This window comes from Globicephala melas, chromosome 14 (genome assembly GCF_963455315.2).
Source record: "Globicephala melas chromosome 14, mGloMel1.2, whole genome shotgun sequence".
Taxonomy (NCBI): Eukaryota; Metazoa; Chordata; class Mammalia; order Artiodactyla; family Delphinidae; genus Globicephala; species Globicephala melas.
Window position 1 is genome coordinate 50,862,880 of NC_083327.1, and position 19,992 is coordinate 50,882,871.

The 19,992-nt window shown below is 35.4% G+C and overlaps 1 protein-coding gene across 2 annotated transcripts in view; it reads right to left on the reverse strand.

Annotated features, from left to right (window-relative positions):
* The window catches only part of TRDN (triadin), a 495,585-nt gene that overhangs the window by 208,781 nt on the left and 266,812 nt on the right, over positions 1–19,992 (reverse strand). The window lies entirely within an intron of this gene.

Sequence of the window (19,992 nt, forward strand, 5' to 3'; positions counted from 1 at the left end):
AAAATCACAGAAGCTAAGAGGAATCCTAATATATAGAAAAATCACCATTTTTTTCATTTAGCTAAAAATTCTCAAAGGATATAATAAAGGAATGAAAGAAGGTTAAAATTCATAGGCCTTTTGATATTGAACAGGTACGTTTTCTCCTGCCGAAATAAATGACCTGCAGTTAAGTAAATAATGGGCCAAAGGGAAAATATATTCAGTTTTATAGAAACTTGAAAGCCTGCCTCAAGTCTCTGGGCTTATTATGCACCATAAAAACCCACAATCGTTTCTGAGTACTTCCTTATCCCAAGTGATTTCTTTAATTAACCAAAAACATCCCAGCCATGAACTGTAAACATTAACTAACATATGATCTCATATGAAATGCTTACAAAATGTTTTATCATTCATTTTCATTCCATAAACTCCTGCTGTGTGTTTCTTTTAAGTCCAAGAATCAACGCGGGCATATGCACCTTCTAAAATCTCACTGACAACTAGATATTATCAAATGTCAGCAGACCTGCCTACTTACTGGAAGTCTTCCTTTTTTATAATTTGTCAAAATTAGTTTGCTTTGGTGAATTGTGCATTAGCAACCTGAGTTACACACACACCACCGTCTGTGGTGGCGAGAAGGGAGGAATCCCAGGCCGTCAAGCTGAGTAGAAGAGGTTAGTCTCCACTCATCATAGGACTTTCTTCTAGCTGTTAGACCCATCCAGGTTGATTCTTGAGCATGTTCAAGTATGCACAAAAGCAAAGCATATTGTTCCATGACATGCAGGCCATATACCTAGAAAAGTATCCATCCATATTAGTATTAATTATTTTCCTCATGAAAGCAAAGATTTGATGGAAACATAATGCAACATGGAATTTCCTTTTTCAGTAAGCAAAGGTAAGGATGGGCAAACTAAAAAAGGAGTTTGAGCCACATTGTTTTTCCCTGGATAACATTTATATACTGCTTACTATGTGCCTAGAACGATCCCAAACAGTTTTGATGTATTGTCATTTAATTTTTACAAGATGCTTAGGATGTAGGTATAATTTTCATTTTGCAGTTTTAAACTGAAGTGAACAGGGATTCAGGTGCTCAGCTCCTAAGAAGTGGATTTGAGGTGCCGAAAGCTCCTCTCAGACTTCCTAAGGCAGGCAAAGGGTCATCACATGTAAGGGGTCATCACATATAAGGGGTTCTGCAGCTGGAGAGAGACAGAGGCATGGAGCTTCCACCCTGAGTTTCCACCGTCTTTGTAAGTCAAATGGATGTATACTTGGGGAAATTCACTCCCAAATCTTTCTTGAGAGCTGTTCTTGAAAAACTGTTTCTAAAATAGGATGGTATTTTGTAGTTTGCAAAACCTAGGGAGAATCCATCAAAAGATTGAGGAAGGAGTCAATTAAATAACTAAAGCTTAAAATACAAGTGACCATGAATATATATAAATCGTTTCTGAATACTAAGGCTTTCAAAAGTATCTTCATGGAATCCTGCCTGTTCAAACTAAACTGCTTTCTCTCTTGTCAAATACTTTCTTGAACAGTAGTGATGTATAATCATAGTCTTCATAAGCAATATAGGAATTTATTTTTAAATGTATTCAATTCTTTCCCCAGGGAATAATTCATAATTTAGACTACAAAATATTCTTATATTTTCCTGGAGGAACTATGAGGTCATTATTTTATATTTTTTTTAAATTTAGTGAGCACTTATTATATCCCAGCACTGAAGAACCATTAAACCCCAACTCTGCCTATAAGAAGTTCCCAATATAATGGCTAAAATAGACTTACAGACAGATCATTATAATACAGTGTGAAGATGGGAAATAATATACACAGAGGGGATGTCACAGAAAGATTCTCGCATTTAAAGGCCTAAAAGGAGATTCCCAGGTAAAGAATGGAGGAATAGAGAGAGTGATTCCGGACAGAGAGTATCTGGTGAAAAAAAGGCCTGGATGCCAAAATACATAGAACTATTAAAACGATCAAACTGGTGCTTCTGCAGCATAAAGTAAAATATCCAGTTTATATCAGAAATTCTCTACGACTGTAATCAGTCGTAGAGAAATTCTCTCGCTGTAATCAGCGATATTACACTCCCTAAAATGGCTAACTGCATGATGGTGACGCAGTGGATGAAGTCGGGAAGTAACACCACAAGAAAAAGAAAAAGCCAGATGTCCATTTGCCTCCATAGTGACAGTGCTAGGTAGCCCTGGCAGGGGAATTACTAGCTCAGGAAAAGTTATTGTTTTGCTAGGGGTCACCAAAACAAATCAGGCATGTCATACTTGAGAATGACACATGACTCTCCAGTACTGACTTACAGAAAAGCCTTCCTTTAGAGAATGCTATTGAAATCAGAGAATGCTATTGAAATCAGAGACCATTTTGATATATGAATGAATATATACAATATTATATGAATATAATAATTTATGAATTTATATGAATATAATGTTAATTAATAATAGAATTTTATAATGATAGCAATGTTGTTTAGTATAAAGACTACATGGTTGTAGTCAAATAGATAAATATGAGAGTTTCAGCTCCAACACTTACAATCTGTGTGAATTTGAAAATTTCATGAAGTACCCAAGCCTTATGGGCCTTTATAAAATAAGGAGAGTTTTCAGGGCTGTTGTGAGGATTAAGTGATGAAGCATCTAACACATAGTAAATACTCAGAATATTCTTTTTCCTACAATGTATTTACAATTTATATTCCATCTAATTATACAAGAGGACTTGAAACAGACTTTTGAAGTAAGAAAACAAAGACATAACAACAGATAAAATTAAACATGACAGAAATAGCAGAACTCATTTACAGGAAAGAGGCTTATCATTTTATTAGGAACATATTTCTTTGGAATTCCTGAAGATTGTTACTCTCTGAAGGGAGAATTCAGGTTGTTGAAACTTACATTGGAACTCTAAAGGTGCCCTTCATTTTACAAGCTATTACCCGAAAACCCCTCTGACATTCAAACATAGTGAATGGCTTTTTGTTCCTTGACTGATTTTGGTTGGCTTATTTCCATAATACCTGAATTGCATGTTTGTAAGCTGCCAATATTTTACTGTTCTGAGTTTTTTGTCACCCAAGTTGTTATGATTGTTTAGTCAAATTCCACTGGGGATAGTATACAGTGTGCATTCCTTCTAATATTCTAAGTTACAGATGTTTTCTTTACTTTGCTAGAAAAGATGAATGGAATTACTCAGAATCTCAAGTCAAGAAGGAGGCTGTGAGCAGAATTCAGGTAATGTGAAGGAAAAAGCAATTCACTACACTAAAGTTTAATTTACCCAGTTTTTTATCAAAGGAGATTTCCTCGTTCTAAACCATTTCTAGGCAACTAAAGTCTAGCAACTAAATCTTGAAACAAATGTTGAGGAGTTTTTTTATGCTAATGCATGAAAGTTATTTTACCTTGGGCCTCCACTGCATTTTCCTAGAGGTACTGAGTTCACCCAGAAGACTACAAACTCTTTGAAAGGCCTCCTGTGCTGCAAACAATGAATGGCCATAGATCTCGTGACAGAGAAGGTGTCACTCTAGTAAATGACTGCTGAGTTAAAATTCATTTACATCTTGAAAAATTAAAAAGTATGAATAATTACAAATTCCTATCCCAATTCATTCTGTCAGCATCATTAAATCATTTGTGAATCTGTGACTGAACATAAAATGGGAAGATCTGAATTTAGTAAGAAAATTATTGTCAAGTGTGTTAAAGCAATAGTATTACTTTTATTTATTGGCACAAGGTTCCTAGACTGACATTTTTTGTAACATGTAGAATAATATTTTCAAAGTTTAGCATTGAACAAATACTAAAATAAAATGAAAATACGGTTTATATTTTAGGCTGATACATGTAATTGTGCTAGCGTCCTTATTAAAATAGGGACACGTTGATCTTCAAGTTTCCTTACTGAGTGTCTCTTTCTCTCCCTTGGATTTCTGGACCACTTACAAAATGGAGAGAAGGGACCGGAGGAATTTAGAGCGTCAACCACTCCTCCCTTTCCCACCCTATTTATTTAAAACAAAACTAAGACACCACTAATATAATAATCCCAGACTCGCGAATCTGACTATGAAATGAGGAATTAGGAATCTGAAGTTCAGGAGTTTGTATGGGGTGGATGGATCAAGGTTTTTACTCCAGTCATAGGCATCTTTATACCTCCCACTTTGCATTCCTTGTACTCAATCTTGTGAAGGGTATACGTAAACAGGCAATCATCACTTAACTGAGGTCTCAGTTGTTTCAAGGTAAAACAAGAACCGTAATGTCTCTTCCAGCTGGGTTGTTGTGAGTGTTCCTGGGCATAACTGTACAAATGACATCAGTGAGGGACCACAGGGAAGACAAAGAAGGACGCTGTTGTTATGGAGCTTACATTAAAGATGAAGGGAGACAGGCGATAAACAAGCAAGACAGATAATTTCTGACCTCAGAAAGGTAGGGACATCAAAACAGAGTGGTGAGGCAGACAATGACTGTGGGAAAGAGATGACACTAAATTGGTTAGAAAAGGAAGAATGGGGTCAGTACTGAGCAGGACTCCACTAACCTATGAAGATTTGTGCGAATTAGAAAAAGTCTCCTTTCTGGGTATGTGCTGTCCAAGGTGGCAAAGTCTGAACAGGAGGGCTTGCTTAGTGCAAAATTAAGAGGCAGCTCTTACCCTGGTCAGTTGCAGCTCCAGTCCGAGTCTTGAGGAGGAGAGAAGAGCAGGGGGCCTTTGTGTAAGTATACAAACTGCAGGACAAGTGCGTAATGTATGAAGTGGCTCTGTCTCCAAGGGGGAGACACTTGAGTTCTGACTTGAACACAGAGAAGCAAACCTCAGAAGAGGTCCGATAGAAAGATTCTTGGCAGGGAAAGGCAAGTCAAAATGCCCAAGTTAGGAGCCAGCCTGGCTTGCTTAAAGGTCATTGGTGCTGGAAAGCAGAGGCAAGCTCATATTAGAGCACTCTCGGCTGTTCCAGTGAGTTTGGATTTGTTCTAAGGGCAGCAGTAAGCTTTTGAAGTGTTTTAGTACGACATGTAGGTTTTTAAAAGATCATCGGCTGCTGTGTGAAGAGACACAATGTTTGCAGAGGAAAGCTTGTGAGAGGCAGCAGAAGATCAATTGGTGACTATTGAAATAACCCAGGTGAGAGATGACATGAGCTTGGTCTAGGTGGTTGCAGTGGAGATTCAGTTGTTTGCGCAAAAAATGTACATGAGTACCTACTCAGTACTAGGCACTTTCCTAGGATATGGAGTTATAGCAGTGACCAATATAGACAAAATCACCTATTTTGTGGAGCTGAGATTCTACTGGGCAGAGAGAAAAAATATCAACGAAATAAGTAAAATGGAAATCAGTATCCTATTAAAAATGTATCAAGGAAGGGTAATAAGGAATGCTATTTAGAGTAACGGGTGGCAGTTTTAAAGATATGGGCAATGAAAAACATAGAAATTATAGATAAGTGGATGGACTCAGAGTACATTTTGACACAAACCCAATAGGATTTTTAAATGAATTTGATATGGTAAGTGAGGGAAAGAAATCAAGGATGACTGACAATTTGGCTTGAGCATCTGGGAATGAATGAGAAAAGTAATACTCAGATAAGGGCAGGAAATTTCCTGTTTACTCAGCTAGATGCTGTTTATGGACTAATTACTTAAGTCATTGTTGTCACTTGAATTATGTAGTTTTCAATTTTGCCAGAGGACTTACATAGAAGACACTGAAGTTGAAGCCATAGTTACTTTGTTGGATTATTGCAAAAATATATCATATTGGTAATTAATTTTCAAGATGTTTTTCATGATTTTAGAAAAATTTTAAGCAAATGGATTCTTTAGTATAAATTGGCTATGCAACCCTACTATAGGGTGTTTAAAACACCATAAGCTTCAAGTTCTTAGATCAAAGAGCATCCTCCAGGCCAAAATGTTTCTACTGGAAAGGTTTCTTTGCATCCTGATAAAAACCTTCCCTAATATTTTCATGTGTTATTATATATTTGCATATTTGCTTTGATGAAAAGCAAGGAATAGTTGCCAAATACATATTTCATTTTTTTTTTTTTTTTCTGCGGTACACGGGCCTCTCACTGCTGTGGCCTCTCCCGTTGCGGAGCACAGGCTCCGGACGCGCAGGCTCAGCGGCCATGGCCCACGGGCCCAGCCGCTCCGCAGCATGTGGGATCCTCCCGGACCGGGGCACGAACCCGTGTCCCTTGCATCGGCAGGCGGACCCTCAACCACTGCGCCACCAGGGAAGGCCCATACATTCTCTTGATTAAAAGTGATAAAGGTAGTATTAGTATGTTTTCTTCTTCATCTCCAATTTATAAGGTAGAAATAATTCTTCCATGGAAAAGCCAACTAAAGAAAGGAAATAAGATTGATTCAAGATCATATCATTGTTCCATTTATCCTTGTACCTTGATTATGACAGAATACCTGATGTCTGGGACTTAACAAAAATAAATGCACAGAATCATAACCATAGAGTTTTGGGGTGTGGAAGAGATCTTTGAAATCAGCTATTCCAACACCCTAATGTTTCAGGTGGAAAAAAATGGTCTCTAGAAGGAAAGGTGGCCTAACCAAGGTCGTGCTTCAAGAGCATTTAAGATAAAGGTTTTTCACTCCATTTCATTTTTCTATTTATTGAATATTTATTTGGAAGGTGAAGATAAATGCTAATTATTTTATCTATTGGCATAAATGACTCATAACTCTTAGAAGATCTTTAAATATTCACTTCCTAAGATGAAAAGTCTCATAGTTTTCTTCAGTGGTCAAGTTCTATTTAATTAGGTACTAAATTGACCTCAAGTAGCACATTTAGTTACCTGACCTCATTTTGACAATTCTAGATAGACTGTCTAGTGGAAGGTTTTCAAGACTTTCAGAATTACTATTTCTTCACTTTTCCTAAATAGTCCCTTCTAGCTATCCAAATTATATCTCTGTCAACCCCAGAGCAAATCATATTTATACATAAGGTGAGGCAACAGGCAGACAGTAAAGATGGGAGAAACAGACAAATAGGTAATATGAATTGTATGTTTTTCTTTTAGTACAAAGGCCAAAGCTGATAGGAAAAGAGATTAATGAGGCATATCAGATGGACTGCAGTCTCAATTTATAAAAATAAAAACTGTCTCATGTACTTAGGATGCAAATATCCTACTTGCCATGGAGTCATCCAATGAAACGTCTTTCATCTCTTTTTTGATTCCCTCTACCCACTCCCTTCACAACCTTTATGCTCCCAGAGTACCCAGTGTACACTTTATTGTCTGATTCTCAATACATTTGTTTATTTACAAGTCTGTGCTGGGATTTTTTGTTATTGTTGCTGTTTTTGTTTTTTTTATCCTCATTCGACTACAGCAACTTGAGAACAGAATCTGGAATGACAATACATATTTGGTAAAGGAAAATGAATAAAGGAGAAAATGAATGATTATATGAATGAATGAATAAATGAATGTTGCTAAATGCTACTCTGTTATACTGTTTCTAGAGTGTTTGAATATGAACAGAGCAAATCACAGTAATTTTAGTTCTTGGTAGAGTACAAAATAGTTTCAACAAAATATTAAAAATAATAAAATTTTACTTATTTATTTTTTGGTTTTCTATTTTTCAATTATTTATAGTTCCAGACCAAAGTATTCATTTTCTTTCTGTGAGACTCTTTACCAAGTTGTTTATGAGTACCAATCTTTCAATGAAAGTGAAACATTAACACTTTTATCCACGATTAGTGGGAAAAACTGAGCTGAAAGTTCAAAGATTTAGAAAGGTAGCTTCATTAGTTAAACAGCTCAATCAAAATATAACACTTGCAATATATTCTGAATCTACAGTTACCCTCAAGTGGAAAGACTATGAAATTACCCATTGTGGTATATACTTCAAGCTTAAAGAATTATGTCCCTACATATGTAACTTGAATAGGATTTTAGTGCCAGAAGAAACAAGAATTTACTGAGAACACTGAAACCCAAAGAAAATGAACAACTTGCTAAATTCACCTAAGTGACACATAAGTAGGATCCATGAGTGCGGATTCCCAATGTAGTGCTCTGCACAGCAGCATGTTGTCTTTCCGTCTGCATTTATTTTAGAGATAGCAAAGAAGGACAAGCAATGAACAAAATATATGATGAAATCTAGAATAATGTTAAACAATTTCAATTCAGTACAAATGTTATGTTGTTATATTATGCTTTAGAATTCTACAGTCAATGACATTCATAATAATTAAAAGAAAACAGATCTTAAGTGCAGTACCCTATATTATGGCGTAATGATATTTTTAATGGATGTTTTAATCCTTGTTTCATTTGAAGATGATTTGAAATACAAATTAACACATGTTTTTGACCATCAGTTATGTCAATTCAATTTTCAAAGTTACAATTAATTCAAATTAGGTCTCTGAGATGCTGTTCTCCAATGTCAAACATGTTTAATATTCTTTATCAAAATGGAGATGCCTATTCTCTAAGTGAGTTGAGTGACAGAAGTATAACAGTGGCTTATCTTATTAGAAATCAATTTTTCCATGACATATATTCAAAATATTATGTTTAAAATTTTAAGGACATAATTGAATAGAATTAAAAATGGATAATTTTTAAGAAAAATTACAAAATTTCAATAAAATTTTGAGTTAAAAATCTCAAGTTTTATTTATATCCCTAAGCATGCCCCTACCCCCATCACATGCTAACTTTCTGACTAATGAATAATGAGCTATTATTCACTTAATTTAATTGATCATTGCTACTAAAACAAAAGTATCAGTTCTAATAAGGTTATTGTCTACCAACCAGGTCATTATAACATGTCATATCCCTAAATATGAGTACATTCAATATATCATAGCTCTCAAGTCAAAATTTAATACTTCAGGTTTTATATTTGGTTTTACTTTTCAGAGATCCAACACACTTTATTGATTTATTCAAAGACTGCAAATCAAGTCACAACAAATTATTGATCATTGGGACTGTGAGTAGCAAACAGAAAGTTGAGAAAATAAGAGAAAAGATGGCTCCCAAGACAAAATCATTACATTTACAAAATGCATTAAAATAACTTTCAAGTAGAATAACAAATTCACTTCTTAAGAGGTAGAAGGCTTGACATTTTTGTAAACTATCTAAACATGGAAAATAAATAATGTCTCCTTCCGTCTCATATCTTTTATGGTTGTTTGACTTGAGGATTCTACCAAAGATGTTATTGACAGAGAATAGCTGGCACAGTCAATTGCTAACTCAATTCCTAAACTACTAGAATCTGTTGTTTTCATTCTCAATAACATCAGGACCTACCAACAACCTTAGAGATAAATCTACTCTATGTTCTCTTCCATCTCAATTTGCTGTCACTCTAACCACTAAGAATAAAATTCACCTAAAAATGTAATGATGGAATTGGATGATATTTTTTCAGGCCTTATGGCCAGCTTAATAGACACCCAGGAAATTTAAAAGTAAACCATAATCCAAGATTCCTCCAGTAATTCTGGTGAGAAGCCATCTGATCTCTTGAGTATGGAGTCACAGTCCACTCTGCTTACACTTTCTATACCAGATTCCCTTCACTGACAAACCAACAAAGGCAGCTAATAGTTAGCAGCAGATTGCCTGCTTTCTTTGGCAGTTGTATTGGCAAGATTTAGGAGTACATGTCAAATTTACACTATAATGGAAATAGAAATTGTGAGTTTGTTTTAAATTACAGAGTAGAGAAAAGGAAGGGAAAAAGAAAACCTAAGAAGCAGTGACCCTCCCTTTTCAAAAAATATTTATAATTCTCCCTATAGTGCTAGAGACAATAAACATCTATCCGAACAAATTCTGCAACTTCCTCTAGGTTCAATTTCCTCATCTATGAGGTGGGAAACTTAAACCCACCTCCTAGGTTCTGGTGAGAATTCAGTGAATTCCATGTGCAGCACTTAGCACAGTGCCTGGTACACTGTTAACTCTCAGTAAGTGGTAAATCTTTTCTATCGTCAATGTTGTCATCACCATCTCTAATAGTCCCCCAAACTCTTTTAAGGTTAGACACAGAATAATGTCTGGATGACTTCCTGAGTTTTTCTTCAGCTCTAGGCAAGCCATGTTTTTCAAGGTTCATTGTGTATTTCCTTATCTTCAAATACAGGGAGGTACTTTTTAAAGCTATTGTATGGCATTTGAAAAACAGTGTTGCTTCTCTTTTATACAGAGATCTCATACATACAAAATAGAATCAGTATGATACCTTTCAACCACCCCCTATAGCTATTTCCACACCACACAGAACTTGGCAAAGGGACGGAATGCTGCCATTGTCCTATTCTTTATGTACACCTGTAGGAAAATTTCTTTCCTTTTTTTCCCCCATATTGTCTCTAACACATGAAAGTAGTCCATGGTTACAAGCATTTCAAAGAGATATGAAAAGCCTAAGGAAGAACCTAGAGTCAATTAATAAAGAATCTTCTGGTTTTGGAATTTACCTCAGGAAGAGAAAAAAGGGGTTGACATTTTGTTTTAGTGGAGAATTTTCTACTGGGTGCTTTAATAAAGATGATAAAACTCCGTATCTTTTCAACTACAGGCAGGTAACATAAGTTTAAATATTTCAATGCTTGTGCTTAATAGATAAAGGATAAAATGGAGACATGTTAATAATTATTATGTAATAGGCTTAACACCACAATTAAATTCACAAATACATTCTCAACTGAATGACATATCTGGAAATCATCCAACTTCTCTTCCTGTTTTAAATTGTGTATAATTGATATTATTTTGTCATTTAAAAAAATACACACTGCTTATCCAGTGTCTGCCAGGAGGCTATTTATAATTTACACAAAAAATATTCCTCTGGGAAAAAATCATTATTAATGAAATCATTGTCATGAATAATAGAAAATGGAAAAGGTTTACATCTTATGTAACCTCATATAAGACAAGATTAAATCATCAGTTTGTTTTTCACCGGATGTTTCAATATGAGAGTGTTGGTGCTTTTTCTATGTCTATTTCTAAGAGATTCCAGTTATTACAAACCTTGTCTACCAAACACGTGCTCATTACCTAAACAATGTGAGTGGCTGGAAAGAAAATGGTTTATAGGTGACAGTTTTTTCTTCAGGAGAGCACCATGTCAACCACAAAGCAGAAATATTGAATAAAAGAGAGTAGTGGGGATTTGAGAAATGTAATATAAATAATTAAGTGTGCATGACAAAGGACAGACACTAAAGTATAATGGGGTCTAATCTGGAAGGACACAGTGCGGTATAGATAACAACTACATGAGACATTACTTTGTTCAGTTCTTCTCCTGTATTTATTTCTCACTAGGTATTGTAAATAAAAAAAGTATACCTAATTATATCACTACCCTTTCCCTCTTGGGTTGAAAAAATTGACCACCTAAATAAGGATAAATACTAAACTCATCGTAAACAACTAATAATAACAATCAGAATAAAGCTGAAGATAAACATTGATGAAATACTAGGACCTCACCTTTATCAAGCCTGTTCCAGCCTCTGCGGCTCTTTCTCCTCTAGGTGTTTATAAGTGAGTATAATCTGCATCATATCGTTTAGTCTTTTTTTTTTTTTTGGTTTAGTCTTTAATTAGTACCTTCTTCCACTTTTCTCCCCAAGCTTCTTTACACTGTTCATTGTTTTATTTGTAATAACTTCTGACTAGATCGTTACCTCCTTCTACTTTGAAACTCATGTTACGACCACCAGCAATGAGTACATACGAGGGGTTCAGTAACTGCTGGGAGACTGACAGGACGACTTTCAGCATATCAACTTGGATGCTGAGGAGGAGATAAAGAGGCAAAACATATTATCTTCAAATGTGGAATAATTATTACTACTATGTGGGAATAAACAGTATTAGTGCCTCAACATAGAATATTTTAGAAAACCAAAACATAAAATACATTAGGCTAGAATAGCAGTCATAGAACTGATCAAAAAATCCTGAGTGACTGGTTGAACAGTCTTCAGCCTATAACGTTAATGTTAATATTGCAAAATTCATTATTGTCTTCATCTTGCACAAACATCCTATACGGGAATAAAAGCTATGGACAAGGAATATTTGTTTACCAAATTAGGTCTCTCTGAAAGTAGCTATATCAAACTACTTAGTTTATAATTAGTTATATCAAAATAGGCATGGGGCATACTTATTTCTATGTTTAAAATAGGGCTGCTTTTAAAACTAAAAAATAAAATAAGACTTGCTTAAGAAAAGGGTTAAGAACTATGCATTTAGTTGAATGGTTAGAAAGCCCTAAATTCCTTATTCTTTATCTTCTGGGCCACCCAAATGAACCTTAGAATAGCACTAGGGGAATATATTTACATAATCATTAGAATGCTTTTTTAATCTGCACTCTTGCATATAAACGACAGATAAGATTATTAAAAGACATGACACATTAATAAATAACACCTAATTAGTTTGATAATTCTTTGATTAAGCCCTAATTTTCCTTGCTTCTCATTCAGCAATTCAAATTACTCTGTATTATTTGTTCCTTTTCAGACTATTTTAGAACAAGCTTTGAATAGTCCCGGTAGGCTACCTGAGAAGGAATTTATTCTTATCTGACAGCAGGTCCATGCCATTAATAGTGACAAGGCCAGACCAAAATGACACTGTAATGAAAGTTCCCTCACAGCGAAGACATTCCTCTAGAATCTGACACCTTTTTCAAAAGGGCTGGAGACAAATTCTGAGAAAGCAAGAAAAATGAAATGTTAGGTCTTCAGTTTGTTCTCCTTACATGTACAAAGAGAAAGTAAAGTGATATGAACATTATACTGTGGGGAGAGAATTCTTCTTATTTACTGGCCTTCTCCCCAAACCTAATGCCCTTTATCACCATGAAGCTGACTGAGAGAGTAGTAGCAGCATCAGAGAAATCATGGCCACTCAGAAGTGCTTGTATCTATTTCTGCACATTCTAGCTATTTATAATGACTAGAATGTTTAATGGATTGATTGAGACAACTATGAAAATTGGATACATTTATCTTAAATAGATTCCCCATACTTCAAATAATCAGAAGGCACCTTTCATGGGGCCAAGTCCAGGAACTATGCACGCCTATAATGAAGGGTAGGCTCTCTCTCTTTTTTTCTCACTTCTGTGTAATTCTATATGCTGCCTGCAGTTTACTGACACACACAGCAAACCCAGCTTTGTTAATTCTGAGCCTCCGTCTCTAGAGATACTACCAATAACTCCTTTAAGAATCTTTACACAAGGCCTATTTGCAATGCTTAGAAACCTGTCATCTTTCTAAATAACAAGATTATTTCTAGGAATGAATAAAGAGGGCTGCTCTGGGATGATCATCAGTAATTTTTTTTAGTGACATAAATATTATACATCATGAATTCAATTCAATAAACATAGCATGTATCTGGCAAGGTATGAGGCAACAAGGATTTCAAGGAAAATGTTTCTTGAAGGTGTATATAGGGCAGTAAAGGAAGACTTGCTAGGGAGAGGATGATAATAATATACGATAAATCGGAAAGATAATAAGAAGTGGTGGGTAGAAAACCGTAATTTTGCTGTATTTGAGCACCACTGCTACCACTATACATCTAAATAGTACATATTATAGTCAGGTAGTGTTCTAAGTATATGTGTCTATGCATGAATTATTCCATTATTACCCTATAAAGTAATATCTATTATCCTATTTTAAAGGAGAAGTAGGTATCACGCATACTTGTTCACTGCTATATCTACAGAATCTAACGTGGTTCGTAGAACTCATCTAGATGACACTTAAACCAAACTCATTAATGCATATAATGCAGGATTTTTTCATATGAACCTCAATATAACACTATAAATTATGTATTATTACCCACATTATATAGATAGTAGAACCAAGGATAGAAGACATCAGATGACTAGAATGGGCAAAATTGGTGTAGTATGCTGTTGATGTGGTTCTAAAAAACTAAGCACTTGGAAAGCTTTGGCCTTTCCGTGCACTTTGACCATCTGCTCATGTATTCTGCAACAATCCCATTATCCACCTCATTTGACAGGGGAGGAAATGGAGACTTAAAGAGATTGATTAACTTGACTAAAGTTATAATTTCAAGCAAGTGTCAGGGCCTAGATTTGAAACCATGCAGTCTGGCTCTGGAGTCTGTATGCCTAACCACCTGTTCTCACTGCCTGTAATGTTCATGCATTAAATGGCTACTTCTGAAGAACCAAAATAAAACAATGCAAAACAACAGAAATCAGCCAAAGAAGAAAAGGAAGCAATTACTGTCTGTTAGGTTATAAACAGGTCTGGTTCTAGCACTTTCCTTCATACACTGTGGTTTTGACCAACAGTCACACATATTTCACTTTTCTTATTTATATCTAGACCTCATTTAAGTTTCTACCTCTTGCGTGAACTTAAATTGTCAAGATAGTTTGCAGTATTTTGAGTTGCAATATTAATTTCTTAAGTCACTTACACACAGTTCCCATCACCACCCCCATGAAAAAATGGCTTGTGAAATATGCCCCAACTTCCTTCCAAACCATGTTTTAGACTCAACACTTTAGCACTATTGCACAAATTTTCTTGTTTTCAATACCTTAAGCAGAGGGCTGCCTGATCACACTCTCTCAAATACTGGTTTTGTGTCATTGTTCTACTTTAAATCTTTCAAAGATTCTCTTCCATGCCAGATATCAGCCGTGCCTGATTGACCAAGTGTCTGTAATCTGTCACCACAAACATCACTTTTTATGCCCCAATGGTTTCTAATCTTAATTTATCCCCTATCCAGTCTGATATCATTGTCATATAAACATATCAATTTCACATGCCCTATGTCCTCATTCATTTTCTCTTTCATTCATACACAAAGCAAGCCCTATGTATTCTTCAGTAGTTAGTCAAATAATATCCATTTTTCAAGTTCTAGATGTACATTATCTCTCCTGACACCAGAAATCACGGATGTCTCTCCTCTGAAACTTGTAACATTTAGTGCCTGTATTATGCAATCTCTCAAGTTTAAACTTTTTTCTACTAATTAGTTCCTTTCTTCTCTTTCATCCACACCACTTGTTAAAAGAGAGATCATCTTTAGTATTCTTATGTCCTTTATTGTGCTCAGTTTGGGACTGCTGAGCACGCAGAAGATACTCAGTGCTTGTACTTTGCCTTATTTCACTCTGTCTCCAGGCAACCTCATCTCCACCACTGACCTCTCCCCGAAGCTCCACACTTGATTCTCTAACTGCCTACTTCAGAGCTTTCTGTGAGAATTAAATGAATAAAGTATGTGAAAGTATACAGAATGAACCTTAGTATTTAGCAGATGCTTATCAAATGACATCTGGATTGGAATTTTCACTTATTCCCCTTTTGCAACTGAATACCACATGTGGCTTTAAGAATAAGTGAGGGCTTCCCTGGTGGCGCAGTGGTTGGGAGTCCGCCTGCCGATGCGGGGGACGCAGGTTCGTGCCTGGGTCCGGGGGGATCCCACATGCCGTGGAGCGGCTGGGCCCGTGAGCCATGGCGCTAAGCCTGCGCGTCCGGAGCCTGTGCTCCGCAACGGGAGAGGCCACAACAGTGAGAGGCCCGCGTACCGCAAAAAAAAAAGAATAAGTGAATTCAGTCTCCTACTTCTCCAGCTCTGCCCACTCTAGAGGGCACTCTCTTCCTTTACTTCCTATTTAGGGCATCTTTTTGGGTTTTCAGGCCAACAATCTCTGAATAAGCTTTTACTTTACTTTTCTATGTTACCAATATTAATAAATCCCATATGTCTACTTTTGTGATATTTCTAAAATCAACTTAGTTACCTTCATACTACCTCCCAAGGTCAAGCTTTACTTCCTCTCCTCGGACTTACCCTAATTGGTCCTTCCTATTTCATTCTCTGAACCATCTTGCACAACATTTCCAATCTTGTTTCTCTTTCTAGGTCCCTAAGTGCCAATCAGAGTGAACCACTGACAGTTCCCTAAGTCTTGGAAGCTGAGAGATTTCATCTTAATCCTGAGGGCCTTAGAATTAGGCAGACCTGGGTTTAAATTCTTTGTCCACACAGCGTATGACCTGGACAAAACACTTGAACTCTCTGCCTCAGTTCTCTCATCTGTAAAACAAGGATGATAACACACGACTCTCAAAGTTTTATAAGGATTAAATAAGATTTAGCAAAAAGTAAATACTCAAGAATTGACAATCACAAAACAACATTTCAATATATTGTGATTCTGTGCCTTAATTATTATTGCTTTAGCCTTAAATGTCTTTATCCTTAACTTGATATAGGCATATCCTACCAATTTCTCAAGGTCCATTTCAATTTTTACCTCTTCCACAAGATTTTCTCTGAACTTTCACACTAGGAGCACTATCATTTTGCAGTAAATTTCCATAGTAAAAGAGAAAGCAAAAAAATTTGGGGAAGGACATGTACATACATTACCATTTTAAGAATCTTAAGAAATGAATTTTACAAAGAAATTCTCCAGACTAAAGACCCAAAACAAAACTCCACAGCAAAGTATTTAAATCCTGGCTTGTGTGGCCCCCACCTTTACATTCTCTCCATTGGGTCCCAGTGTACTATCTGGGTCCACTGAAGCCAATTTTAGTTTTTTTGTTTCTTTTTTGAGCTATTCTCACTATTTGTAGAGACTAATATTCCTTGTCTTATTTTTTCTTATAGAGCTTCCAAAGAAGATCTATAATTAATTATTTTTAAACAATAATTAAAATTAATTAATTTTTTATTTTATTTTATTTTTTTAAGAAGATGTTGGGGGTAGGAGTTTATTAATTAATTTATTTATTTTTGCTGTGTTGGGTCTTCGTTTCTGTGTGAGGGCTTTCTCTAGCTGTGGCAAGCGGGGGCCACTCTGCATCGCGGTGCGCGGGCCTCTCACTATTGCAGCCTCTCTTGTTGCAGAGCACAGGCTCCAGACGTGCAGGCTCAGTAGTTGTGGCTCATGGGCCTAGTTGCTCCACGGCACGTGGGATCCTCCCAGACCAGGGCACGAACCCATGTCCCTGCATTACCAGGCAGATTCTCAACCACTGCGCCACCAGGGAAGCCCTAAAATTAATAATTTTTAAACAATAAAACTCATTCTATCTTGTAATTATCATGTAGCACCATTGGACAGTTTAAAAATCACACATTATGGGATACTCATGATCTTATTTTTCTCATATCTTGAACATTTTCTATTTCATCAACTAAGGAATTATTTCATCATTACTCGTCAATTATACCCAACAATGCTAAGGAGAAAAAATTTAAGAAAATAGAATAATGATGGAATTGTCCAGAAGGATGATGTAGTTGTAAGATAAATCATCATTATCTCATCATTCAGTTTTTTCATTGTGTTGACTAAAGTTTTGCATCATCATTCAAGACGGTATAAAAGCCTGGAGACATTTTTATGGTCTACTTTTAGTTTCATTTAATACAGTTTAGAATTTAGAGTTTTTATTTTCCATCCATTACTGCAAAGAGAAGAATACTGACACACAAAGCTTTTTATTGGGTGAATCAGAAGATGAATGCAAAAAGACAGACAGCAATACACTAAACCTTAATGATTAGGGTGAAATTGAAATTGACTGTTCAAGTGAAATTTTAAACTATGAATCTTCACATGACAATGAATTTTCTCAAACCCAACAATCAATGAGTGAACAATATATTTCAAAGGACAAAAAGGGAATATGGTATTCTCATCTGGTTAGTTCTTCAACTGGGACTTTATCATGCAATAATTTGTGGCAAGAACGTGAAACATCTCATTTCGTTAAAAGGTTATGTTATAGTACTCATTCATCTTTTATAAAATCTGAGTGCCAAAATTTATGTTTTTTAAGTGTACAAATGCTAAGGAAGTCAGAAGGATTAATAATGTATAAATTTTTCAATTACTGGATTTATCATTCCAATTAATGTTTATAAATCTAACAATAAAAATGTTTTAGAATTATGGAATCAAGATGACATCTTCTTTTCAACAAAATTATGAGCCATCAAAAATTTCAAAAATTCAGCTGTTGCATTTTGGTGATGCAAGTTCTGAAAGAATTTGAAGTAATAGCATCCTAGAGTCTATTAAAGATGTGTTTGAAATCTGGAACTGGTATCTACAAGGTGGATAAATTGTAGGTTTATGCATGATAGTTGACGAGTGGCTTTAGTTCCTTTTGGAAGATGTTTCCAATTCGGAGTGTACACACCTTCAAAACCAGGTAATTGATCAAATAAACATTTAACTTTGCTATGTTTAAATTTTTATCACAATTTTCACCATTCCTTTAATCTTACTTCTGTGAACAATCTTTAAATGATTTAAACTATTAAAAACATTAAGAGGTCCAAATGATAAGTGGAGATAACTATTTGTTGTAGTATCCTGAGATTAGCTTGTACATTTTCTGAACCTCTATTGCATACCTATCAAGTTTTCCTTAGTTATAAAATTATTTGTACTATGTCTTATCTCTTTTCTGGATTATCAGCTTATAGAGAGGATTCAACAAATGCTTACTGAGTAAAAATCAAAACTCCCAAAGCTTTTGTTCTGTGAAAATAATTAGATGTTTGGAACTAAAGTGAGTATGTTTTTTAGTAGCAGGATTTTTTGGAGAAGAGCAGAGCAAGGCTAAATTTTACCTACTCTTCTCCAATACAGCCAATTGAGCTCTGAAATACACTACATTAAACCATTGAATAACAGTGACTATAACGCAATTACATTTGACCTCTTCTCAGCAGGATCAAACCAAAAATGCAGTTAAGCACCACTGAAGTTCAAGAAAAGGATCTTAATAAAATGAGAGTACTAACTTATTCCTTGAGGCTCTTTCTAGCTATGGACTTAAAACCCATAGAATTGGAATGTGGGCTGCCAAAGAATACCTTATTATAGTCAGAAAAGATTTTGATAGGTGAATACCTTCAATTTTAAGAGAATAAATGACACAGAAAGTAGAATAAATTACCTTGACATAAATTCTTGGCTCAAGTAAAAGTCAGACAGTAGCTGGAATTTCAATAGTTGGATAATTTCTAAGGGATAAACTTTAGCTTGTATTGAACCTTAATCATAATGGCTACAGAGATGAAAAGCTGAAAAAAAGTGTTAAAATTACTAAGCGAAAGCACACTAGCCCTGGTCCTTGTACTGGACATTTAAATTGATTTCTTTATCTATAGTAAGTATAAAGGGGTCTGTGAGCCATGTGATTTCTTACTCCTAGAAATGTGTCTCTTGTTTAATTTCGTTGACTCTGTCCGGTAATGCATGCAATTTATTTGGCCCAAGTGGAAGCTGATGAAGAGGGAGTATGAAAATGCCTCGCAAAATCATGATGTCTCTTTTTAAGAGTCTACCTAAATGAATGAAACTATCAGTAAGCTGTCGCTTAAGAAAAATGTGCTTAGCCACAAAGTATGGAAAAGGAAATTGGAGTTACTGGAAAGTTGATAAAGATTAATAAATCTAAAGGCTTCTATCTTGACCATCTGTACTATAAATTTATAAAAATAAACAAAAAGACAAAAGACACTGTAAATTGAGTCTCAGAGTTGCCACCAAAGTCTGCTTTAACCAGTTTTAATAGTTCTCTTATAAGACTATTAATTTGTGAAGATGTATGCACCCCTATGTTCACTGCAGCACTATTTACAATAGCCAAGATATGAAAGCAACCTAAGTATCCATCAATAGATGAATGGATAAAGAAGATGTGGTATATATATATATATTCAATGGAATATTACCCAGACATAAAAAAAAGTATGAAATCTTTCCATGTGAGGCAACATGGATGGACCTGGAGGTTATCATACTAAGTGAAATAAATCAGAAAGAGAAAAACAAATACCACATG